This window comes from Pteropus vampyrus, unplaced genomic scaffold (genome assembly GCF_000151845.1).
Source record: "Pteropus vampyrus isolate Shadow unplaced genomic scaffold, Pvam_2.0 Scaffold47, whole genome shotgun sequence".
Classification (NCBI taxonomy): Eukaryota; Metazoa; Chordata; class Mammalia; order Chiroptera; family Pteropodidae; genus Pteropus; species Pteropus vampyrus.
This window is the reverse complement of record NW_011888828.1, coordinates 3,337,515-3,359,951: the sequence shown is the minus strand read 5'-3', so window position 1 is coordinate 3,359,951 and position 22,437 is coordinate 3,337,515. Positions and strand designations below refer to the sequence as shown.

General features: G+C 35.4%; 1 protein-coding gene across 11 annotated transcripts in view; it reads left to right on the top strand.

Moving 5' to 3' along the window:
- FAM160A1 (family with sequence similarity 160 member A1) overlaps positions 1 to 22,437 on the top strand; it is a 224,408-nt gene that overhangs the window by 44,865 nt on the left and 157,106 nt on the right. For 9 of the 11 annotated variants that reach the window (XM_023530204.1, XM_023530196.1, XM_011359389.2 and 6 more), the window contains one exon: positions 6,483 to 6,607. The gene's annotated coding sequence lies outside the window, so the exon portion shown is untranslated. Of the gene's footprint in view, positions 1 to 721; positions 894 to 6,482; positions 6,608 to 22,437 lie in introns of all 11 variants that reach the window. The other 2 variants (XM_023530199.1, XM_023530195.1) reach the window with 1 other exon arrangement.

The window sequence follows — 22,437 nt, the reverse complement described above, 5'->3', positions numbered from 1 at the left end:
CCAGTCCTACATTACATGTATTTCTGTTTTTATTGTATGTCGTAGTCCCATCTCCTCCAAAACCCCAAGCCAAAAAAAGAGTGTACTTCCTGTTTTCTTTGCTTTGAAATTTCCTGACACTTTCTATCTCTTTTTTGTTAAAGTCTCTTGCATGTTTACATGCCTTTTCCTTTTATACTGGTAAGTGAAGGATTAAGTGGACAATATAAAGATCTCTAGAATTCTTAGAGAAAGGACTAAAAATAACATGGTGTTATGTAATATGAATAAATTATTTTCTTGTGTTAAGCTGAGTTTTATTAAGGTGAATTTTTCTCAATGCTAATTAAAAAAAATTTAAGACTTCTTTTTAATGATTAATGCTCTTTAGACATTCTCACTTTCCTATTATAAGGCATTTCTGGACTGGCACAATTATCATTTTTTCCATTAATTTATTAAAGTATCTTTTAAATGTTACTTTTCAAAATTCTTTAGTATCTTATTTTGGGCCTGTGAAATATAAAAATTGACTTCAATTGACTTCACTTTACTAATCTTATTAAAAACTTGGAATGTATTGGTGAAGTGCTAGCATATGATTTCCATAGCTAAATTTTAAACCTATTAAGGGAGTTTTATTTTACCTTTCTCCATGTGAATTGCTTAAAGGTCAAATGTATCTGGTTACGCTTTACAGTTTTATAGAAAGGTTCGTTTCCTCCTTTCACTATCTTGACAGCCAAGAAAATCAAGCGAACAATCAATAAACTGGTTTCAGAGAGCGGAAATTTGTCCAGTGCATTGGAATTTGCTTCCTCCTCCTTCTGATGTGAGAGCTTGTATTTGTGGCCTACAAAGTGACTGTTGTGTAAAAATGTGAAGGACAGGCGTTTACTCTGGCCTTGACCAAGGTGAGAATTTGAGATGGAAGAGTTGGTCTCTGTACAGTAGGTGATTTGGAACTTGACCAGTCTGTCAGTTTTGTTAACTATTATTGAAACCGAAGATGTAGTGAAGGAGATATAATTTCACAATTCATTATATAGCTCTAAAATCTTTTTATCTTTTGGTTGATGTATTTTAAGCAGTTGAATACATTCTCCACAAATTTTACTGCCTTCCATTTGCCTTTGAATAGAAGCCACCTAGAGAAATATTTAGGAGATTATGAGCAACAATAGAACAAACGGTTAGAAAAGGCCTTTTGTGGCATTCCTCAGGTGTGCGCTGGTGGAGAAATTACTGTAATTTGATAGTGAAATGTTGGAAAATGATTTTATTTACTATCTAGCAATAACATAAATGAACCTTGCCTTTTAAATTCACAGGTTCAAAACATTTAGTTATACCTGACTAGCTCAATCTTTGCTCATTATGCTTTCCATTGATGGAATCAAATTTGACACATTGCAGTGTCGAATCAGTTCCACAGTTCTAAAATACAGGGTTTGACTGAATTCTGGAAAAAAAAATTGAAGATACTTTTTAATGTCAGAAATGGAGATTTGTAAAATTTTATTTTTAGTCTAAAGTTGATTCAAGAAGGTATCCCAATGGTGGAAGAAGAGAAGAACATGAAGAATAGCTAATTGTAAAATGCCTTTTGAAATCTAAAAAGAAACCAAGAAAGAGCAAATAATTTTTCAAACCCAGGTCGTTGGTGTCTGTACTGGCCATAAAATGGCTAGTTCCTGGGGGAGAACACTTCTAGTACTGTGTCTGGCAGCCTGGTAGTAAACATATGTTTAATGGCCATTCGGCCCAGAAGCATCCAGTTTTATCTTCTGGATATCCAAGGACACATACGGATGAAGGTCAGAGCTTCGTGGTGTGAGGCTTGTGGGTATTGAGAGAGCATAGCTGCCTTAATATAATGTCCGTGATTTCTGAGGAATTCTTTGGAGGCCATCTTCTAATTCTTCTGCTTACCTTGTACAGGGATTATCTATACAGTTTTCTGCTGACTTTTAGTGGAGTCGCTAACTTGTACTTTAGTATTTGTAAGATTCTAAGTATTTTATATGGCCTAAAATCATCTGTCATTTGTTTTCATCGTTAAGGGTAGAGAATTGAAAGTTAGAATTGGGTTTTAGTTTCAGCTCTGCTACTGCGTGATTTTATTTACTTAATCTCTTTAAGCTTCAGTTTTCTTGTCTATAAGATGGGTATTCATTCATCACTTACCCATTTATTCATTGAATGAATATTAAGTAATTTCTATGTGCCAGGCCTAGGCATTCTTGGTGCCGCAAAGTGAGCAGCGAACAGAGATAAAACCCCTGCTCTAATGGTGCTTACGTTCTATGAGGGGCAATAGAATAGAAATCAATAAACAGTAAATACATGTTAGGTGGCGACAGCCCTACAAACAAAAACAAAATGGTCGGGGTAGAGTGACAAGATTGGAAGGCATTTTCTTTCTATTTGATGTGGGGCAGACAGGGAAAGTGTCTGTTGGCGGTGACAAGTCAGTGGAGACATTAATGGAGAGAGGAATGATATATGAGGCTATCTAGGGATAGAGGATCTCAGGAAAGAGCAAGACTGGCAGGCGTAGTATAGTGCCTGAGGTGAGAGCAAGCTAAGTGTGTTTGAGAAGCAGCAAGGAGAGCTGAGTACAGTGAGGAGGACCGGGGCAGCCATGATAGTACTACTTGCCTTGTAGGTTTGCTTAGAAAATCGAGTGAGATAACATGTTTAATATGTACTTTGCACACATTAAAAGGATAATATGTCGTAAGAAGTGAAGATTATTTTAGGCTTGCAGGAAGGGTTCAGTAGTATAACATTTATTAATGGCATTCACCTTACTAAATATAAGTAGAAAAAAATCATGATCATTTTTTATAGAAAAGACATCGGAAAAAATTCAATATTGATTATTGATTTAAAAAAATCCTCAAAATATAATAGCAAATGGTTCTTGAAGGATGTTAGTACAAGCTCTGCAAACCAAAGGTGTCAAATAAGATTGGTAAATATTGGATTAAACAAAACTAAGCAGATTTCTGTCCTGTAGGCCTTCTCGGAGCCTTATGCACATAATGTGCTTTGTAAATATTCAAGAGGGATATTCAGAATACAGCATTTGCCAAGTTTATTTGAATACAGAACCTTAAAAAGCATTGAACACTACACATTTTTTCTTTAAGAAATGTTTTGCAAGTAGTTGTCATATTGGGAAATATCACCTTCATTCATTTTAATAAATCAGTATTCTTGATTTATTTCTAAGATGCCTGTAATCTCTCTTTGTGCCTGCTTTTCATCTTCTGTGAAATGCTGCAACTCACTAATTTGCCTTGTGGTTGAGACTCCCCCAAAGTCATCCAAATTACGCTGGGTTTCTTGGGTAAAGAAGAAAATTCTATATAATTAATATAAAAATCTCAGGGATTGATTGAATGGAAATTGAAGTATGAAGGTTCATTTAATTCAACTTTTCTCGAAGCTTTAAAAGTTTTGCTTTTCAGAGGGAGGAATAAAATCAACTTACTAGATAGATGGCTGAGGACTTGTGAACTTATTGTGGAGGAGAGCATTACTGTGGGTTAGAAGATAAAGATTCTACTCTGTCTTTACCATTTATCAGCTACTTAATTTTGAAAAGGTCACTTAGCCTCCTTCTGCTTCAATTTTGTCATCTGTAAAATTCAGGAATTGGTTTTAGGCCCATCTATTTTAAAACTCAGAGTTACTATTAATATGCTTAATGGTATCAGTGATGATTGTGGGCCTACATAGAATATTTTGTTCTACTCTGCCAGTTTCCACATGAGATTATAACCTTGTGTCTCAGTTTGGTTCCTTTGGAGAATGAAATTACTCAATTTGCTTATAGTCAACTCCATGTATTTGAACACATTGAATTGTTCGAGACTTCTGTCTTCATTGATTGATTTGTTAATTACCTTATAGGAAAGCACTTGATTATAACATAAGTCAATTAATATAGTGCTATGGATAAATCCACACGTCCTGCATTTGTTTTACTGATATAGGGAGAAATCCATGATGTAGATATTATCATCCTGCTGCCCCGTGTTCATTTGGTGGTTTTGTTGTGCCTTTTGTGCTCTCCCCATCTATTAGGGAATTTCTGAACTCAGCACAATAGAGGTCTAAATTCACTGAATTTATGCCATCTGGAGATGAGCTTTACATTTTGTTCCTCCACTGAAGTTAGGGCTGGGACACAGCTATTATATGGAAGGATTGTGAGCCTGGGTTTGATTTTATTATGGGAAGTAGAATGTTTTGTTAGAAGAAAAGCACTTGCCTGGGGAGAGATTGAGTGTTACTAAATTGTTAACTGCCAAATCCCCCGCCCTGCCTTTTTAGCAGGAGACATATATTGTTTTTAAATGAGATGGCAACCAAGAGAATTATCAAGACCCAGTGAATTTTAAGAAAGTCCTTTCTATATACTTGAGTTCCGTTTAACCTTGCTTTCGATGTCATTCTGTGCATTACTGTCAAAGAACTCGGCTTCCTTTGAAGTTGCTGAGTGTGGCTGCTGACAGAATCATGGTGGTAAAATATGAGTGGCTCCCAGTAAAGCCCTTAGTGATACACAGTGATGCCTTATTACCTAAGCAAAAGCATACGTGCGTGAGTCCCTAAAAACGCAGTGTAAGGGGAGGATGTATGATTATGACACTAAGATGGGAGAGGTATTTCTCATTGATTAGAGAGGCCATTCCACAATTCAGGAGTCATAGAATGAGGAGAGACTTGAAATCGCCAGAAAAGCATCTGGAAGCAATCTGTAATTCTTTGGAGGCAGTAGAAGAGCTTGTATCTCTCCAGCACTTGATCATAAAATTGTTCATGTGGGATTATGGAAGAAGTAGAATTCTGTTACTGGTTAAACTTCGATTAAATACCCAGAGATTTGATTATGAATTATATACTGCAAGGCCCCAGGCATTTAATGAATGATTAATTGATTAGAGTGAAGAAGGCACATTTGAAGGTACCGAAGAAATTTTAATATGAAGAATTTGTTTATTTGAGTATGAAATGTTATCCTTTACTTTTCATGCACCATGCTCTTTTTATGTCTGGTCACTACCACTACTGTGTCTAGTTTTGAAGATTTAGGTCATATCAAGGTTCTCCCCATTTTTCCCATTCATGAAACATTTATTAAAAGAAAAGGTATTACATTCCAAGCCTCGTAAGGCATCTATAGGTCAAAAACACATGTTCAAAACCTCTTATAGTCACTTTTTAGGGAGCCATCTTTTAATATGTTGGACTATTGCAGAAAAATTATTACATTTATGAGTGGCTCCTCCTTTGGGGCTTGGGAAATCCTTATACAGAGATTTCGAAAAGATGTGTTCATTATACTAGGCTCTGACTTGAATTGCTGACCTTCACCCGTCTGAAGAGGGAGAAATATTTTACCTAATACTATAACTATTTCAGAACAAGTTGCATCTTGTTTCTTGCTTTTACATAAGTAGTTGTGATCTTATGTAATTACAACATTATACTCTTTTCTTTTTATATAATTGGCATTTTCCCCATTGTATTCTAAACAAAATTTTTGATGGCTGACAAAATTGTGGTTGAGTAAATTATGTCATATTAAATTTACTTAACTTTCCTCCAGTTATGGGACATTTAAATGATTTCCATGCTTTAAATTTAAAGTATAGTATTTATTTTCTTTTTTAAAAAACTTATTTTTTGGAAATTTTCTCTGGTTTCCCCGTTTTTACATTGAATATCGGCTTCTTGTGGTTTTGTTTAGCATTTCCATTAGCTTTGGCCTTTCGTATCTGTGTTCAGGGATAGTCTTTTTTTGCTATGCAGTCCTGGACACCTCTAGGTGTTGTTCTCTGTATTTCTCTCAGGTAGGATAGTTTCCCAACCTTCTTTAAACTCATGTTTTTCTGCTTGCTCAGTAGGGATTAAGCCATGTATTTGTGTTGCGAAACTTGTCTTCCCAGTTAGGCCTGATGATATGAGATGTACGTCTAAGACCTAAGTAAACTTTGCCCATGGAATGGCAAAAACTGAATTTCAGCTGTCAATGTCTAGATAGGTCAGAGGTACCTGGGACTATTTTGGGAGTATTGTATGTTTTTAGAAAGTTGCTGTGGTCCTCTCTTTGCTATCTTATATTTTATTTTCATTAACTTAAAATGATGCTGCTGATGCATGAATATGGACTTATTTAGTTTCACATTTTTTTTCTCTCTTGTAAAAGAAGTATATAATTACTTAACATCTCTTGGAAGATGGAAGAATCCTCCTTCTGCTACCCAGCGGGAGTCTCTCATTTTTGGCTAGCATTCAGATTTCTGAATAAAGAGCTACTTTTTGCTTATAATTTTTTTTTTTTAATGATAAAGATAAGTGCAGTCTGAGGAGAAATACACTCAGTGCACAACGGGTAGTAAATGGGAGGAGGTTAAAAATAGTGAAACTTAGATTGTGTTTTTGCAGTTTATTAATGATTGTGGGGTGTTTTTTATTCCCTTCTATAGATTTTGAAAGTCTTCCTGGAGTTTCCAGCAGTGCCAAGTGTGGGAGAAATTTTTTCTGCCTCTCTGAAAGAGTAAAGTGAGCAAAAACAGCCCAGCACGAGGCTATTGAAGAGCGTCATTCATAGGTAACGTCTTCTTTTCTTATTACTATTGATATGTGTCCAGTAATGTTCAATAATATACTTTTAAAAAAGCTTAGTTGAACTTACTTATCCAAGTGAACATTATCTTGTTCAAAACAAGTCTTTTTGAGCAGATATACTCTTGTCCTCTACTCAAAACATCAAAAATTTTTCCTGCATCTTAATCTTTCTTTTAAACATCCTGTTTTCTGTGGTGGCAAATCTCAGTCCTGTGAGGGTGTTTTTGGGAAGTAGTCTGAACTCATTGAAACTAGGATGATGAATCTGGGGAGCTCTAATTTTGATAAAGAACCAGAAGAAGCAATAACATAGTGAAATCCATTTTTCCTTTTGTAATTTGAATATATGTTGAAGGCTCATATGCTGTATTGAAAGTTAATTCTAAAAAGAGGTGACTCTAAGTTTTAAACAATGGTAGTATTATTAAAATAAGTGATTAGGCTTGGCTTCATAGCTTACAGAGAAACATATTATTTATTTGACTATGTAAGTGTTGGAATTCTTATTAAAATCAATCAATTGATTAGTCAGTCGGTATTATAGAAAGAGTAAATAAGATGAGATCTAAACTTATTAATCCGGTTAAATAAGATGAGATCTAAACTTATAAGGTTTATCTCTAAGATTTTTGTAATTTGTATCTTACTGGTGGTGTGTTTTGCATTTATTTCTCAGAGTGTTATTAGAGTGCTTGTTAAAACTGCACATTAAAATTTCAAATTACCAGGCCCCAATATGGTGTGTCACAATCAGAATCAGAATGGTAGGAGGCAGTAGAAATCCATCTTTTACAAGGACCAACAGTGATTGACACCTTCAGTGCAGTAAGACTTACCTCTACCTAACCTTTGCATTCTTTTAGTAAAAGGTATTGCATAGTTATTTCCTTGATTTTTACTTTAGATAAAACAATGCCAATATTTTTTAGTATACTATTTTGACACAGGGTTCTGTTCTCAAGTAGCGTATTATTTGATCAAATTAAGAATGTAATTGAATAAAACTATACTTTGAACTTTATGTCTAAATTAAATATGTATACATTTTTCCCTGGAGGCAAATAGGTAAATCTGTTTTTGACATCTAGATGTCAAATGCTAAATTTTATGAAATATCTACTCTTCAGATTTGTTAGTAACTTGTACTTCAGGTATCTTCAAATTGAGGGTGAAGAGTAATGGGGTAGATAGGTATTGGAGGCCCCTGGAATCTATGCTACATTACACTTATCCTGTAGCCCAGCATTTTAAGTAAACATTGTTATGAAGATTTAGCTGTGTAATTTATGGTTCAGACAGATGAAATGCTTTCTTTCTAGTGCTCTGACATTTGTGAAGCTGTTTGAAACCTTCAAAAGAAAGGAAGTATTAACATGACATGAAGCAGTATGCTTTGCTGTGAAGTTATTTCATTACTAGGTACATTCAGTTCTCTAAATTGATTAATTATATAGAATATAAGCATTGTGTATAAAGTGTTATGTTTTAGATATTTCAATCCTACAAATTATACCTTTACTTTAAAAGATACTTACAATACGATACTACCATTCTGTGCATGTTAATATTGAGAGATAATATACTTTGTGTAAAACAAAAATATAACAATAGATTTATAAGTTAAGGCTATTAACTTCAGATGCTTGTTTCTTTATTAAAATAATTTAACTTATTGGTATGAAATATTCCATTAAGTTTGTACTTCTTAAAAATTGTGTTAAAATATCCGTAACATAAAATTTACCATTTTAACCATTTTTAAGTGTATAGTTTATATTGTTGTGCACCCAATCTCCAGAATGCTTCCATCTTGCAAACCTGCCTCTCTGTACACACTGAGAACAGCTCCTCCTTTACTCCTCCCCCAGCCCTGGCAAGCACTATTCTACCTCATCTCTATGAATTAACTCTTCTAGACACCACATATAAGTGGAACCACACAGTATTTGTCCTTTTGTGACTGGTTTATTTCACTTAGAATAATGTCTTCAGGGTCATTCATGTTGTAGCATGTGTCAGAATTTGCTTCCCTTTTAAGGCGGAATAATTCCACATTGTTCATATACACATACATATACATATATGTATACACACATATATACATATACATGTATGTGTGTATATGTATATTTACACACACACACACACCCCACGTTTTATTTATCTGTTCGTCCAGTGATGAAATTTGGATTGCTTCCACCTTTTGGCTATTGTGAATAATGCTGCTCTACATGGATGTATAAATATCTGTTTGAGTTCCTGCTTTCACCTCTTTTGGCTATATATCTAGAAGTGGGATTACTGGATCATATGTTAATTCTACTTCTAATTTTTTGAAGAACCACCATACTGTTTTCCACAGTGGCTACATCCTTTTACATTCCCACTTATAGTCCACAGGAGTTCTAGGTTCTTCTCATCTTCACATCTTTACTTGATAGTAGCCATCCTAATGGATGTGATATATCTCATTGTGGTTTTGATTTGCATTTCTCTAATGATTCGTGATGTTAAACATCTCTTCATATGCTTTTTGTCCATTTGTATATTCTTCTTTGGAGAAGCGTCTAGTCAAGTCTTTTGCCAATTTTTTAACTGGGTCATTTGTCTTTTTGTTGTTGAGTTTGTAGGTGTTGTTTATATATTCTGGATATTAACCCTTTATAAGATTTATAATTTGCAAATATTGTCTTCCATTCCGTAGTTTGCTTTTTCATTGTGTTATGATATGTCCTTTGATGCATAGAAGTTTTAAATTTTGATGTCATTCAATTTGTTTTCACTTTTGTTGTCTATGCTTTTTGTGTCATATCCAAGAAATCATTGCCAAATCCAGTTTTGAAGCTTTCCCTCCATGTTTTCCTCTAAGAGTTTTATAGTTTTAACTCTTAAGTTTAGGTTTTTGATCTATTTTGTGTTAATATTTGGATATGGTGTAATGGAAGGGTCCAAATTTATTCCTTTGCATGTAGATATCCAGTTTTCCCAAAACTATTTGTTGAAGAGAAGTTTATACTTTTAAAGACAGTTTAGGGTAAGGAAAAGAAAAGCAGACAGTCATAAATGGCTGTTGTGTCTATGTAAGAATTCTTATAACATCCGCTGTTTCTAATTGAGAATATATTTCAGAAACTAGAGAGTATTACATAGATTCGAAGCTCACCTTAAACTAAGATTTAATAATTATTGGTAAGCATGGAGCCTTTTTTTAAAGTTTTATGTTAGTTATTTGGTGGGCAGTGACTTTTTATATTTGGGATTTGATTATGGCAGACTTGGAGTTTTGGTCTTCAGGTGTGTGTGTGTAAGTCCTGTTACAAGACTTTTCCCAGTTAACTTTGGCAAATGAGAGATCCTCTAATGTTTTAGGAAGCTTTAGTTTCAAGGCCATAAGCAGAATCGACATTCTTGTAATAAAGAATAGCCAGATAAATAAATCCTGGGAAAATCTCTAGCCAGCTTGAATCATTCACCTGCCTGCATAGCAGAAGTTACTTGACACCTGCTTTTGCCACTTAGCTCTAAAAAGCAGTTTGTGTGTTGATAGAGTGATACTTACACTGATTCTGAAAAGGTCAAAAACAAAGTATTATGCCCTTAGAAGTGTGGTTATTTTGGGGAGAAGGAGGTTGTTGGGGATGGGGTTGAAAGGTGCAAAAGCAAATATGGTACCTAAGATGAAAGCCTGGGCAATCACACATAGAGGATAGAGTGTGCTTAGGTGGGTATAGGAGTAACATGGATAATGAAAGAATCTAATACCTGGGGGTATTACTTTCTTTGATGGAAATAATAACGGATACTAAAGGTAGCACAGCAAGGACCACAAGTAGAAAATGGGTTTGAAAGGGTTGAGGACAATATGGAGTAAAATGTGTATGACAGTCCTGTGGCGATGCTATCAATGGAATCCATCTGTTAGGGAATTATGGATGTGTTCTCACAACAGTGAGACGAATAGCAGGTAGATGGAGGCAAGTACAGATATTATGAGATGTTGAGAGAATTACAGATTTGAATAGAGTATTTCAGGTTTAAGAGCTATCTCTATGAGAAAAGAGTAGCAGTTAAGCAGCCTTAGAATGCTGTCCATTCTCGTGCAATACCGGCGTGTCTGAATCATGCAAAATTGGGGTGGCGAGTGAGGAATGTTTCTCTGTGGTCTCTCTGGTTTTGTGTGGAACCAGTGGGAAACCATTTTCAAAATGATTTTGAATAAAAATCTAGTCTCAAGATTGGTCTTGGACTAGATTCTTTTTAAGTAAAAACACAAAAAGATACCTAAAAATGACTTCTTACAGTCAAATAATCGAACCAGCTACTTAATGCTATCATTCTGAAATTTGTTTATTCTGCATGTATCTCTTCACAATTTTATAAATTTTAAAATTATCTCTCTACTTTCTTTTGTGAATTTAGTCTTTTTATTTATTCAGTCATTTTTGTCTCTTCACATGTTCTGTGACCCCTATAACTTCATTCTAGCTTAGTTTGGATCTTTTCCAGCTCTGTATGTGTCTCCTAATTGACCAAAATGGCTTAGAACAAATGGTACATTCAGTTCTCTAAATTGATTAATTATATAGAATATAAGCATTGTGTATAAAGTGTTATGTTTTAGATATTTCAATCCTACAAAGTATACCTTTACTTTAAAAGATACTTACAATACGATACTACCATTCTGTACATGTTAATATTGAGAGATAATATACTTTGTGTAAAACAAAAATATAACAATAGATTTATAAGTTAAGGCTATTAACTTCAGATGCTTGTTTCTTTATTAAAATAATTTAACTTATTGGTATGAAATATTCCATTAAGTTTGTACTTCTTAAAAATTGTGTTAAAATATCCGTAACATAAAATTTACCATTTTAACCATTTTTAAGTGTATAGTTTATATTGTTGTGCACCCAATCTCCAGAATGCTTCCATCTTGCAAACCTGCCTCTCTGTACACACTGAGAACAGCTCCTCCTTTACTCCTCCCCCAGCCCTGGCAAGCACTATTCTACCTCATCTCTATGAATTAACTCTTCTAGACACCACATATAAGTGGAACCACACAGTATTTGTCCTTTTGTGACTGGTTTATTTCACTTAGAATAATGTCTTCAGGGTCATTCATGTTGTAGCATGTGTCAGAATTTGCTTCCCTTTTAAGGCGGAATAATTCCACATTGTTCATATACACATACATATACATATATGTATACACACATATATACATATACATGTATGTGTGTATATGTATATTTACACACACACACACACCCCACGTTTTATTTATCTGTTCGTCCAGTGATGAAATTTGGATTGCTTCCACCTTTTGGCTATTGTGAATAATGCTGCTCTACATGGATGTATAAATATCTGTTTGAGTTCCTGCTTTCACCTCTTTTGGCTATATATCTAGAAGTGGGATTACTGGATCATATGTTAATTCTACTTCTAATTTTTTGAAGAACCACCATACTGTTTTCCACAGTGGCTACATCCTTTTACATTCCCACTTATAGTCCACAGGAGTTCTAGGTTCTTCTCATCTTCACATCTTTACTTGATAGTAGCCATCCTAATGGATGTGATATATCTCATTGTGGTTTTGATTTGCATTTCTCTAATGATTCGTGATGTTAAACATCTCTTCATATGCTTTTTGTCCATTTGTATATTCTTCTTTGGAGAAGCGTCTAGTCAAGTCTTTTGCCAATTTTTTAACTGGGTCATTTGTCTTTTTGTTGTTGAGTTTGTAGGTGTTGTTTATATATTCTGGATATTAACCCTTTATAAGATTTATAATTTGCAAATATTGTCTTCCATTCCGTAGTTTGCTTTTTCATTGTGTTATGATATGTCCTTTGATGCATAGAAGTTTTAAATTTTGATGTCATTCAATTTGTTTTCACTTTTGTTGTCTATGCTTTTTGTGTCATATCCAAGAAATCATTGCCAAATCCAGTTTTGAAGCTTTCCCTCCATGTTTTCCTCTAAGAGTTTTATAGTTTTAACTCTTAAGTTTAGGTTTTTGATCTATTTTGTGTTAATATTTGGATATGGTGTAATGGAAGGGTCCAAATTTATTCCTTTGCATGTAGATATCCAGTTTTCCCAAAACTATTTGTTGAAGAGAAGTTTATACTTTTAAAGACAGTTTAGGGTAAGGAAAAGAAAAGCAGACAGTCATAAATGGCTGTTGTGTCTATGTAAGAATTCTTATAACATCCGCTGTTTCTAATTGAGAATATATTTCAGAAACTAGAGAGTATTACATAGATTCGAAGCTCACCTTAAACTAAGATTTAATAATTATTGGTAAGCATGGAGCCTTTTTTTAAAGTTTTATGTTAGTTATTTGGTGGGCAGTGACTTTTTATATTTGGGATTTGATTATGGCAGACTTGGAGTTTTGGTCTTCAGGTGTGTGTGTGTAAGTCCTGTTACAAGACTTTTCCCAGTTAACTTTGGCAAATGAGAGATCCTCTAATGTTTTAGGAAGCTTTAGTTTCAAGGCCATAAGCAGAATCGACATTCTTGTAATAAAGAATAGCCAGATAAATAAATCCTGGGAAAATCTCTAGCCAGCTTGAATCATTCACCTGCCTGCATAGCAGAAGTTACTTGACACCTGCTTTTGCCACTTAGCTCTAAAAAGCAGTTTGTGTGTTGATAGAGTGATACTTACACTGATTCTGAAAAGGTCAAAAACAAAGTATTATGCCCTTAGAAGTGTGGTTATTTTGGGGAGAAGGAGGTTGTTGGGGATGGGGTTGAAAGGTGCAAAAGCAAATATGGTACCTAAGATGAAAGCCTGGGCAATCACACATAGAGGATAGAGTGTGCTTAGGTGGGTATAGGAGTAACATGGATAATGAAAGGATCTAATACCTGGGGGTATTACTTTCTTTGATGGAAATAATAACGGATACTAAAGGTAGCACAGCAAGGACCACAAGTAGAAAATGGGTTTGAAAGGGTTGAGGACAATATGGAGTAAAATGTGTATGACAGTCCTGTGGCGATGCTGTCAATGGAATCCATCTGTTAGGGAATTATGGATGTGTTCTCACAACAGTGAGACGAATAGCAGGTAGATGGAGGCAAGTACAGATATTTTGAGATGTTGAGAGAATTACAGATTTGAATAGAGTATTTCAGGTTTAAGAGCTATCTCTATGAGAAAAGAGTAGCAGTTAAGCAGCCTTAGAATGCTGTCCATTCTCGTGCAATACCGGCGTGTCTGAGTCATGCAAAATTGGGGTGGCGAGTGAGGAATGTTTCTCTGTGGTCTCTCTGGTTTTGTGTGGAGCCAGTGGGAAACCATTTTCAAAATGATTTTGAATAAAAATCTAGTCTCAAGATTGGTCTTGGACTAGATTCTTTTTAAGTAAAAACACAAAAAGATACCTAAAAATGACTTCTTACAGTCAAATAATCGAACCAGCTACTTAATGCTATCATTCTGAAATTTGTTTATTCTGCATGTATCTCTTCACAGTTTTATAAATTTTAAAATTATCTCTCTACTTTCTTTTGTGAATTTAGTCTTTTTATTTATTCAGTCATTTTTGTCTCTTCACATGTTCTGTGACCCCTATAACTTCATTCTAGCTTAGTTTGGATCTTTTCCAGCTCTGTATGTGTCTCCTAATTGACCAAAATGGCTTAGAACAAATGTATGTAATTTATGTCTGGTCATGTTTTCTATTTCATTTTCAATATCATTCTCGGAATGCTCTGTCTTTCTTGGTCTTTAAGGGCACAGGGCTGCTCTGAGTTGATGTACTCAAAGAAGATTCTCTGATGACTTTAGTAGAGAACAGTGGTTCTCAAAGTGTGGTCCCTAGATGAGCAGCAGCAGCCTCACCTGGGCACTTGATAGAAATGTAAATTCTTGAATCAGAAACTCTGAGAGTAGAGCCCAGAAATTTGTATTTAACAAACCCTCTAGTTGGTTCTGATGAATGTTGAGGTTTGAGAACTGCTCTGGACACTGTCATTAGCTGTGTACCATTGTCCAAGTCATTCGTTTTCTCTAGCCCTTGGTCTCTTGTGCAAATAGATTAGGGCTTCTCAAACGTTCATGTGCACGTGAATTACCTGGTGAGCTTATTTCAAAAATTTCATAAAGCAGTAAATTTTTCTTAACCTTATACCCTGAGATTCTGATTCAGTAGGTCTTGGATGACTCAGTTATCTGCTTTTCAGCAAGTTCTTCAAAATCATCTATCTGTGATCTGAACTGGTGGATGTCTCTTGAGTTTCCTTCAACCCCCAAAGTGATATGATTTAAAATGGCTTTTTTTTTTTTTTTTTTAAATTCAGCAACTGAAGGCTTGGGTCCAGAATTTTATTTGCAAAATACAGTTTGTATTATTTCTCACCGAAGCCATTATGTCCTGATTTCTTTCCTTGAATAATATGATTCTTTCTTGCCTACTGAGATTACGATATGAGAGTTTCTTGAGGCATGTCCTCATTGGTAAAGCAGTTTGCTTACTAAAAGAGCTTTCTGACGCTTATAAACTTAAGAGATATCATAATGTGGTTCTTCTAGGTAATTTATAAGAATCAGTAGAAAACTTTAAGCCCTGGTTCTTCGGGAACACTATTTTTTATTGAGATCTTTTTGTCCCTGTCTTTTATTTCCAATCTCTTTGTTCCCTACGCATGATATATTTCCCTCTTCTCACTGTCATTCTCATTTTTGTTTATTTCTTGAATTTTTATGGTACAACCTTATTAGAATTATTTTTTGTGAGTTTTCCTCATCACATTGGCTTCTCCTTCTCAGTCTTTTTTCATTTGTCCATCGCTTGAATGTTGATGTTTTCGAGAGTGGCCTAAGTTGTCACCTTTTATGTAGCTAACACTTATCTGGTAATTCCTATGTGTCAGGTGCTGTTCTAAGAACTTTCTTGTAACTCCTCACAAAATCCTTTGAGATTGATTCTATTATTCTCATTATACAGCTGTAGAAACTGAAACATATGGAGTTTAAGTAAGTTTCCCAGTGTCACAGAACTCTTAGTTGGTGAAGATGGACTGACTCCCAGAGCATGTCGTCTTAATTACTGTGCTCTGGCACCTTCCCTTCTCAGTAGCCTAAGCCAGAAACCTAGGATTACCCTTTACTTTGCCCTCTTCGCCCTGCATATCTAGTCAGTCCTCTTGAGCTCACTTTCTAAATCTCTCTTAAAAGCACACTTAGACTTACCTGCATTCCGTCGTAAGCATTCTGGTCCAGGCCTTCATTATCTCTTGTCCCCACTTATTATTAGTGTCCTCTTTTCATCTATTTCTTTATATTTTTGCCAGAGAATTATTCTTCCTAGTAGTAAATCTGATCATGACACTTCTCTGCATTCATCAGCCTCACCCCTCCATTATCAGTCATCTAGGGTTGGGCAAACCCTCCATTATCCACTTCACTATTGAGCAAGCCCCACCAAATTCGAGGAACAAGATAGTTTAGACATTTGAAAGATCTCACCATGAGACAGAGAGCTGGGAGAGTACAGGTGGTACCTGACATTTTGAGGCTTAGGAAATAAAACTGGTATCTTTTGGTTAGTTTTTGCATTTTTTGGTCCTTAATTTTTACTTATTTTAATAAAAGAACAATTAAAAAATCTAAGTCTAGTCTGGGCAGAGAGAGATTGCCAAGAAGAGTGCTCTTCTCACTCCCATTCCAATGCTGTGCTTCAGCCGTAGTAAACTACTTGCACTGCCTACAGTGGGTCATGTTCTCTCTCCATCCTCTGGGCCTTTGCATATGCTCTTCCTTCTTTCTGGGATATTCTTCCCTCACTACTCTTTTGGCCTGGCTAACACTGCCATTTCCATTTGCAGGTCTCAAATTTCATATTACCTGGAAAGTCTTCTCTGATCTCATTTACCTTCCAACAGTCTGGGTTAAATGCTTTTTTTTATGCGCTGCCATAGCATGTATTCTTTCCCTACTGTATGACTCATCATACTTTATTTTCATTGTTCAGTTGCTTCTTTTAAACTGTAAGTTACGTCTTATTTAGTTCTCTGTTTCGCCTAGCATAAGTGTTGAATAGATATTGATTGTATGGAAAATTAAATGAGTATTAAAGTGAGCTAATTGATTTCTGCCAATTTTACCCACTGCTTATCTTTGTGAAATAACTCTAGCAGGGGATAGACGTATTTGTTAAGGTTAGGTTCACCCATAAGTAACTACCAGAATCAATGGCTTAAACAAATGAGAGGGTTATTTTTATTTCCTCATTATCTAAGTCTGGAACCAGGTTATCTAGGTTTAGTAGAGTGGTTCCTTGATTACTAAGGAGCCAAGTTCTCTCTATCTTTCTGCTCTGCTCTCCTGGGCCTGATCCCTGTCCCCATATTCTTATGTCAAGATGATGCCCAGAAGTCTAATCACCCGCATGTGCCCCCACCGCCCCCTGCTCTTAGGGGCTTTCCTGAAAGGCCTTCCAGAGATTTCTTCTCATACTCATTGACCAGATGACATCATGGTCTTACTTCTGGCTACAGCGGAGGCTTGTAGATAATTTTGGAGGCTTGGAGATAATTTTGTTTGCCTTAGTTCTTTGCTTCTTGGTACAAAATTGGGGTTCTGTTAATAAGGAATGGGAGAATGGATACTGAGTGGTAATTAGAAGTCTCAACATATTAGGATGATTTCCTCTTAATTGATCATAGACAGTTTTAGTAAATTTGCAGATCAGTGTGTCAGTACTTTTTAAAATAAATAAATAAATATAGTGGATTTGAAGGGAGTCTTATCATTTTTTGTCTCTAGTCACTCTATATAAAATTACCCATCGTTTGTATATTTTCGATTTAATAACAGGCATCTAAAAAATCTAAATGATCGTTTTTATGATTCTTTATTATTTTTTGGGAGGAAGGAATATTTGTACTTGTTGATTTACGAATATATCTTCTTAAAGTCTCACTAACATGTCTCCAGAATCTGCTGGTGGGAGTATAAATTGCTAGAACATTTGACAAAAGATTTGACAATAGATACCAAGAAAAAAGGAATCTTTATCTTTAATCTCCTTCCATTCAATCTTCTATAAATCTAAAATCTAAATTCTATGCATTAGACTTTTTGGAGAATTTAATAACTTGGAAAAATGCTCAGGATATAGTATTAAATGGAAGGGGCAGGAATCAAGATTTAATCTTGCCATTAAATCCCACCTCCCTCCAAAAATTCCAATTTTATTAGTTGTTCTTCATTCCACTATATGGATATCCATATATATATATATATATTTAATCCTTATTATTGAATACAGCTTGTTCCAGTTTTTCACAATTAGGAATGTTCTTCGATGAATGACTTAGTACATTTGTACATAATTTTGTTTGGATTTCTGTGTTGTTATGGTTTATAGAAGAACAGAAGAGATCAACGATACACATCCCTTGTTGGTATCTTTGCCAAATCTTTTGCCAAATGTGTACACACACATTTTTTATGTTTCTGATTTTTAAAAATTTATGAAATTATTAGAAAGTGTTAAAAAAGGGTAGAAAGAAAGATAGTAAAGCTTTACAAAGAGTTTATATCTTTTGGTGGTGCTTTGAGTAATTTGTTACTATAAATTATATATATTTTTTCAATGACTATATATTGTTTTTATGACTTAAAATGAATTCAGTTGACGATAAAGAATATGCGTTCTATTTTTGTCATCAGCTGCTGCTTTACTATTCAGGGTCTCAGCATCAAAGATGAAATTTTAATATTGATATTTTAATCAAAGAGGAATAAGCACATGGCAGATATATCCTATAGGATTTGTAATTTATGTATTTGACATGTTTTCCTGCATTTGTTTAGAGATATTTTCTCCATTTTTCCTGGCAATTTAGACTAGTAATTTTTTTTCCCTAGCGGCATTTGCTGTAGCTATGAAAAATGAAAGCACTGCAGAACTTAAATTCTCCTATTCAGTAGCCGTACTGTGGTATAACCTTTATGTACTTCTGGGGTCATTTTTAGCATGTCTTCATTTTCAGGGCATTCCTGTTAATATATTAGTACGTATTTGTTTCTAGAGGCAAAAGCTGAGAGGACTTGTAGCATATGGATTCACATAACTGACCCTCAGCAAGATAAGGTGTCCCAGTGACCTATTTTATATTCTCAGATTCTGTAGCCAGGAATAGATTAATTTTAGAGATGTATTCCAGAATGTTAGATAAGAAGAAAGAGTATGAACAACATGTTAAACATAAACCAGAATAGTGTCAGTGAAAAAACAAAAGCAAACCCCTACATCAACAATATATACCTGGGGATTTTGAGATTTAGGGTTGGGAATGCAAGGTTTGGGTTATGTTTAGAGGGGAGAGAGCAGGTTTTCCCTAGGCTATTAAGAATGAGCATACTTTTCTAATGTAAAAAACACTGTGGACTGCTGGAAGATTCTGCCTCAAATTCCGTTCCCTGTTGGTAATACTATTGGTAGAAAGTTACTAAGACCCTAATCATAGTTTCAAGTAAATCTGTATTCTGTTAAATATCTGTATACTGTCTATATCTATTTAAAAAATGGTATTTAGTCTAAAGTGGAGTTTGGCAAACAAGGGCTCATAGACCATATCTGGCCTGCTGCCTGTTTTTTATGTTTTACCAGATAAGAATAGTTTATATATTTCTAAATGATTGAGGGGAAAAAAAAGACAAAGAAGACCTTGTGTAGAGAACATCAATGTTCCCTACAAAGCCTAAAATAGTTACTAACTGGCTTTTACAGAAAAAAGTTTGCCAACCCTTGGTCTAAAGCAGGGATTTTCAACTAGGGGAAATTTTACCCCCAGGGGACATTTGGCCCTGTCTCGAAATATTCTCGATTGTCACATTAGGGAGGTGAGTTAGAGATGCTACTGGTAATCAGTGTGGATGGAAGCCAGAAATGCTGCTGAGCACCCTACAGTGCACAGAATGGCCCCGCAAGACAGAGAACTAACTGGTTCAAAATGCTAATGAAGACTTTCTTGGCCAAACTTTAGTTAGGCTCCTTCAATCCTTCTCGACCAGGCCTCAGCCTTGGCCCCCATCCTGTGTTTGGGCTGCCTAGCCTAATTTTAGCAACAATTCTGTTGAGTCAGTATAATGAAAGTCCCCCACCCTCCACACCCCTTATATCCGATCACCCTTGATATCTGATCAAATTCTTTATCTCCCACCCTTGATATCTGATCACCCTGGTCTATGTTTAGTAAAAATCTTATTAGATCATTTTAGTAAGAATCCGCCTACCCTTGATGTCTCGTCTTAGTAATTTTCCATGTACTGACCCCCTCACTTTGCTTTTTTGGTATAAATTCCCAGCTGTCTTTGCTGTATACAGACTTGAGCCTGATCTCTTTCCCCTATTGCAGTAGTCTTTACACCTGAATGAAATCTTTTTTTACCAGTTTAACAAGTGCCAGAATATTTTTTCTTTAACAATATCAGTAGTGTAGAGGTTGAGAAATCCTGGCTGAGATAGTGTCCGGTACGTGTATGAATCCAGGAACTGCCTCTTCAAATGACTCTGCAGCAGCCCCCTTCCCTTCTGGAGTTCCATTGTTTTATAGGGAAGGGGGACTGGCCAGCACAAACATGCACTAAGGAGCATTTGCCTTCAGGACTTAGAAGAGGCCAGTTGTAAAGATAATTGACCTCAACAACATTTCAAGGGCAGAGAAGGCAGTCTGAATAGGGGTGGCCATGCTGTGCTTGGCCCTGGCTCTATTCCCTGGGTATTCTTAAGAATGAAATAAGGTTGACTCTGTTTAGGGGAATTTCATTATCAACCTCCCTTCCTCCCCAATATTTTTTGACCTATTGGAATCGTCATTAAAAGATGAAACCTTGCAATCTTCAAAGTAAAATGCCAAAAGGCAAATGTAGGAACTTGTTAAAACAAGTTTAGATAGTTATTAAGCAAAAAATAGAAGTGATTACTGTATCTTTCCTGGTTCTCATTTAGAGGTGTGGTTGAAGAGAAGGTGAGTACATACAAGGTTTGAAAATATGTTTTTATATTTTGGGGTAGAAGTTTCTATATTTTGGGAGGTTGGAGATCTTCATTAGTGAGTGAACAGCAAGAGAAAAAAGCCAAAGTCAGAGAAAAAAGTTCAAAGCTATAACTTGACTTTACCCTTCTTGTGCACCTGAGTCGCAGAGCCCCTTTCGCCTGCTCCTTTCCTAAGAGCTAGAACCCTAGCCCTTGTTCTATCCATGTGGCTTTGCTGTTAACTAAAGCTCCCTTCTCTGGGCAGAAGCCTCTGGATCTCACGGCTTACCTACTGGTCTGAATGTGTCTCTTTTTTACATGAAGCCAGACCTTCCTAGTACAAGTCCAGCCTAGTCAATCGAGACACTCCAGCTGATAGTGCAGGTTGTTCTACAGCTCTGATTTTCTTTAACATCCTAATGTTCCTTGGACATGTTATTTAGACAGGGTTCTAACAGGACTTCAAAAAGTAAGGATAGTTACAAAAGAGCCAGAGTCCTTGTCCACGCCAATTAGAACTTATCTCTTCACTCCTCTTTATTCCCCACAGAGATTTGAACATTTTTTTCCCTTTTTTTTTGGTAGGGGGAGGGGGTCTGGAAATCTTCTTTCGTTTTGATGGTTGAAAGTCATAGAACAGACCCTGCTACTGTTCATAGGACTTTGATTATGGTCAGGCGGAATCTTCCCATAGAGACTTTATGACCCCTATCAGGCCGTTAGCAGAGACTTTTAATGACTTGTAATTGCCAGTATAGAAGATGTCCAGAAGGAAATGGGGAAACTTTAAAATTTGTGCAGAGAAAAGAGAGGAGACTATAGAGACTTCTAATAAGCAGCACGGTGGACTTAGTGGTCACTTTTTATTTTTCTAGGCCCCCAAAAGACCATTTTAATGTGCTAACAACTCAGTAAAAGAAGGCAACTATCAGTTAAGTAGGTGAAACCTACTAATTTACTCTTTGATAATTAGTAGACATAGGAAACATTTTTTTCTTTCCTATATTGGATTGAGATCAACCATTCTCTTTAAATCAAATCCTTCCATTAAAAAAAATTAAATCTGCTGAGGCAGTGAAAACTGCTGCTGCTGCTGCTGTCTGGGTGTCTATCAGTGGTGTCGTTTTAAACGGCACTTGGTTAAATAATTTTCACTGAGCCAATATTGATTTGTCGAAGATCATAGAAGTGAAGCTCCCTATGGGGTTTAGTTTTGGAGAAGATAGCAAAATATGTGGAATTTGAATATTGGTGATACCAGCAGTAATAAGGGTAATGTAAACACTCCGATGTAGGTCAGTTGACAGAATAGATGGGCCATTTGTGGAGGGGGCAGTTTTACTTTATTTTATTCAGTAGACATGAATTGAGATGATTAGATACTTTTTATAAGTATAGTTATGCTATTCAGACATATAAAAACATTTCCAAATGATACTTGTTTTCCTAAAAGACCAAAGGAAATTCTTAAAGTTTTATCTTCATATTTTATGGCATGAGCCTAAATTTTTTATATGTATATTTATAATCAAGTGCACCTGTGTTAATAAGTGTGTATACATATGTAAAAGAATGTAGTTATGGTATAGAAATCAAATTTAGAAAAGAGATTATGGATTTCTTTTTTCAAATAGAAATATAGCACCTTTCTCTGAAAATGGTTTTCTTTAAGCACACCAGAAAATCTGAGCAGCATTCTGACAGTTGAGTTTTTTTTTTTGGTGTGTGAAACAGATGCTTCATTGATCCCAATGTGGTTATTTATGTGGCTTGTTTTCTACACAAAGGGAAAAAA